Source organism: Ursus maritimus, unplaced genomic scaffold, assembly GCF_017311325.1.
Source record: "Ursus maritimus isolate PB19 unplaced genomic scaffold, ASM1731132v1 scaffold_3, whole genome shotgun sequence".
Classification (NCBI taxonomy): Eukaryota; Metazoa; Chordata; class Mammalia; order Carnivora; family Ursidae; genus Ursus; species Ursus maritimus.
The window spans coordinates 44,997,009-45,001,768 of record NW_024425563.1 but is presented as its reverse complement, the minus strand read 5'-3'; the positions used below and the strand labels follow the sequence as shown (position 1 = coordinate 45,001,768).

At 42.1% G+C, this 4,760-nt stretch overlaps 1 non-coding gene across 1 annotated transcript; it reads left to right on the top strand.

Moving 5' to 3' along the window:
- Positions 1 to 4,700: 4,700 nt before the first annotated feature.
- LOC121105957 lies at positions 4,701 to 4,759 on the top strand. Its single transcript, XR_005838695.1, has one exon. It is a non-coding gene; the product is annotated as a small nucleolar RNA SNORD2 (small nucleolar RNA).
- Position 4,760: the final 1 nt, after the last annotated feature.

The following is a 4,760-nucleotide window of genomic DNA, read 5'->3' as shown; positions in this document are numbered from 1 at the left end:
GATCAGTTTCATCTAAGTTGTTGAATTTATGTGTATAGAGTTCTTTGTAATATTCCCTTGTTATCCTTTTACTGTCTGCCGAGTCTGTAATGTCAGCTGATACCTCCGTTTTCATTCCTGATGTTGGTAATTTGTCTTGTCTCCTCTTCCTTGTAGGCGCTAAAATGCTTTTTTATCCATTGTGTCCATCTCTTTTAATTCATGTGTGTAACTGTTTATATTTAATGTAATTATTGGTATGTTAGGATTTAAGTCTGCTATTTTATTTTTGTTTCTTCCTTCTGTTCCTCTTTGATCTCTGCTGTCTTCTGTGACTCACCTGAACATTTTTTAGTATTCCATTTAAATTTATCTGTAGTGTTGATAAGTCTGTTTCTTTGTATACTTTTGTTAATGGTTACTCTATTTTTGCATATGTAACTTACCACAGTCTACCATTACCAACACGACACCACTTCAGATAGAATGTAGAAGCCTGCCATTGGATAGTTGGGATTTTGCTTCCTTCTTGTGCTAAGGTGCCTGTCAAGTAAACAATTTGCTCATGTCAGATTTCCCCAAAGTGACCACTGCAATACCTGATTGTCCTTGATACAATTGTGCAACTTGGAAAATTTTATGCATGATTTATCAATATAACAGGATATCACGCTTGGTCTGAAGTTGAATGCAGACTTCGACTACAAAGACCTCGTGAGCATTACTGCACTGATAACGTGCTTGGGCAGCTAGCTACTTGTCTCCAGCATCTGGCCAAGGACCAGCTGTTGCCAACTGAGGACTCATGCGAAAACAAAACAAAACAAAAAGAGCTCTAGGAAGATACAGCTAAAAAGAGCAATTCTTAAAATATCTTGAAAGGTGATTGTTGCGGGTTGAATTGTTTTTCCAAAATGTTACGTTGAAGTCCAAACCCCAGGTACCCGTGAATGCGACATTATTTGGAAGTCAGGTCAAGTTAAGATGCGGTCCTGCTGGATCGCGGTGGACCCTAAGTCCAATGACTGGCGTCTTTATTAGGAGAGGGAGGTTTGGGGATGCAGAGACACACAAGGAGGAAGTAGGCCATGTAATGACAGCAGCAGAGACTGGGGCACTGCCGTATAAGCCGAGGAGGGCCAAGGGTTCCAGCGGCCGCCGGAAGCTAGCAAAGATTTTTCCCTGCAGCCTAAAAGTGGGCATGGCCCTGCTGCCACCTTAATTTTAGACTTCTCATCTTCAGAATTGTCAGAGAGTCAGGATCTATTGTTTTAAGCCACGTAGTTTGTTGAATTTGTTGTGGCACCCCTAGCAAACTAATAATGACCCCAGGCGAAGTCTGTGCCAAAGATGCGGGGCTGATGAGATATGTCCTGAACTCAGCCATCAGGACCAGCCTCATTGAGTTTATCTGGTCTGTGTCCCTTCCTATAGGCTTCTCTCTTATAGACGAGTGACAGTTAAGACTGTGGACAATCAGACAGGTAATAGGAATGCTGAGTTAAATGCTTAGAAGCGAAATTTCACCAAAGAGCAGTACAAACTGATCAGAATTCAAAAGTCCCAGGAATGAAACATAGACCTAACAGCGGAGGGCTCAATAGATTATTTGGAGCTCATACTTAGAGGCTGTTGTTTCAGAAAAGGTGGCCCTGAGAATATGGAGATTCAAGGAATGTGAGGTGTATAGACCATTTTCAGGTCAAGGGATCACAGTTTGGGCGGGGAAGGGTCGAAACCAGATCTCCAGAGCCTCCACTTTTGTCAAAGCTCACCAGCCAGAGACCACGCGGCCCACAAAAGTGAGGTCAAAAAAGTGAGGTTTCTCGGGGCGCCTGGGTGGCTCAGTCATTGAGCGTCTGCCTTCGGCTCAGGGCGTGATCCTGGCGTTCTGGGATCGAGCCCCACATCAGGCTCCTCCGCTAGGAGCCTGCTTCTTCCTCTCCCACTCCCCCTGCTTGTGTTCCCTCTCTCGCTGGCTGTCTCTCTCTCTGTCGAATAAATAAAATTAAAAAAAAAAAAGCGAGGTTTCTCGAGCTAGCTGAGCAACCCAGGGGCATCCTTGTAAGAGAATCGGACAAGCTTGTAGGTTTGAACTTGTCCTGGGTGATTCCGGAAGGGTTCACGAAAGTGGAGACCAGTAGTGATTTGGGTCCTGTCGGGCTATTTGACTGTGTACCTTGGTAATTTTATCTGAGAAGGCAGTACACTTAAAGCTGAGCTGGAGCCATCATTGCCAAAAACCACATGTTAGAAGCGTGGGCTGTATAATTATATTTGTCGTTGCAGTATTTTTGTCAGTCTCTTGTTTCAGACGTGCTGACAGAGTGGCTGTGCTCTGTCTCGGTCCGCTGTGGTCACAGAGTTGCCTTGTCATCGTTGACATTACTGTGATCGTTGTTTATATTCCAGTGGGAATGTTACAGCCTTTCTATTAGTTGTCAAGGCCATTTTGCCCTTTCTAAGGGCCTGGCCTGGAGATTGCATATATGACTTCTGCCTACGTTCTGTTGGTTAAAATGCAGTCGTGTGCCTACACGTAAATGCACGAGAGGCTGGAAAGTAGATTTTAGCTGTGCGCTCAGAAGAAATGTGAATTAAGTTTTATAATTACATAACACTCTTTGTGTTGGGTTTTTCATGGTGGTTTCTTTTAAATTATTTTCTTCCTTTGTCCTCATTCCCACTGCCATAGACCTACACCCTAGTATATGTAATATATGTCCTTCTGATTTACCTTCTATATATTAGATTTTATGACTCTCTGAAAAATATATATGATTGCTTTGAGTATGTTTTTAAAATGTCTATAAGTGTTTGTTGTCTTTATATCATTTGGATTATTCATTTTTTCACTGTATTTTTTGAGGTCTATTTATGTGGCTACCTATAAATCTAATTCATCCTTCCTGACTGCTTCAAAATACTCCACTTATTCGTACTCATTCAACAATTTATTCTGCCATATACAAAAGACAAAAGCCTTACTAATTGAATAGTGTCATATTTATTCTTTCAGTTATTTTTGCTGCATCATAAGTCACCTCTAACTTAGTGGCTTAAGATAACAACAATCATTTATTTCATTCCCATTGCAGTTTGGGTTGGGGTTGCAGGAACCACTCATCTCTGCTCCGTGCATTACCAGCTAGAGCTGGCAAGGATTCCGTGGGTTGGGGCCAGAATCAGCTGGAGGCTCAATCTCCCACATTTGGTGGCCGATGCTAGAGGTGCTGGTTGGGGCCTCAGTGGGGGACGTTTGGGGCACACCTACACATGACACGTCCGTGTAGCTGCGTGACTTCCTCATAGTTCAGTGGCTCGATTCCGAGAACAGTTGTCCCAAGACAGCAAGGCAGAAGTGCCAAGTTTGTCTCAAAGGCACATAGAGTCACTTCCATTGTACCCTGTTGGTCGAGGGAGACACAGGTTCTTTCCAGGTTCACAGGGAGAAGACATAGGCTCCACCACCCAGTGGAAGGAATGTCAATGTTACATGGTAAAAACAACAAAAGAAAACAAAAACATGGGGGATGGAGTATGTCGTGGTATCTGTCTTTGGTAAGGACAGTCTGGCACATTTGTGAAAATAAAAAAATCTGATTTGGATACAAAATGACTTGAATATCAAGACTCATTAGCATAGATTTTAATTGTAAAAGTTACATTCGAATGTGCTCTTTCTTTCTGGACAGAGTACTAGATTATAGTCAACAAATGCTTCCTATATCCTTACAATTTTTTCTAAGGTTATCAGCATCTTTCCCCTCAGCCCTTATTTTTCTTTTTTTTTTTTTTAATGATTTTTTATTATATTATGTTAGTCACCATACAGTACATCCCCGGTTTCCGATGTAAGGCTCAATGATTCATTAGTTGTGTATAACACCCAGTGCACCATGCAATACGTGCCCTCCTTACTACCCATCACCGGTCTATCCCATTCCCCCACCCCCCTCCCAACTCAACACCTCAGTTTGTTTCTCATAGTCCATAGTCTCTCATGTTTCATTCCCCCTTCTGATTACCCCCCCTTTCTTTATCCCTTTCTTCCCCTACCGATCATCCTAGTTCTTATGTTCCATAGATGAGAGAAATCATATGATAGTTGTCTTTCTCTGCTTGACTTATTTCACTTAGCATTATCTCTTCCAGTGCCGTCCATGTTGTAACAAATGTTGAGAACTCGTTCTTTCTGATAGCTGAGTAATATTCCATTGTATATATGGACCACAACTTCTTAATCCAGTCATCTGTTGAAGGGCATCTCGGCTCCTTCCACGATTTAGCTATTGTGGACATTGCTGCTATGAACATTGGGGTGCATATGGCCCTTCTCTTCACTACGTCTGTATCTTTGGGGTAAATACCCAGTAGTGCAATGGCTGGATCATAGGGTAGCTCAATTTTTAACTTTTTAAGGGACCTCCACACTGTTTTCCAGAGTGGCTGTACCAACTTGCATTCCCACCAACAATGTAGGAGGGATCCCCTTTCTCCACATCCTCTCCAACAATTGTTGTTTCTTGCCTTGTCTATTTTTGCCATTCTAACTGGCGTAAGGTGGTATCTCAGTGTGGTTTTGATTTGAATTTCCTTGATGTCAGCCCTTATTTTTCATGTGGTCAGTATAATAGACGAGATCAACCAATTCATAGGACATGATTACGAAGAATGTAATACAGAGAAATTGATTTTTTTTCTTTGGAAAATACATCCTATAGTGAAATGATGGCAATCATCTTTTAGGACTGACCTGAAATGAAGAGAATACTCATTCC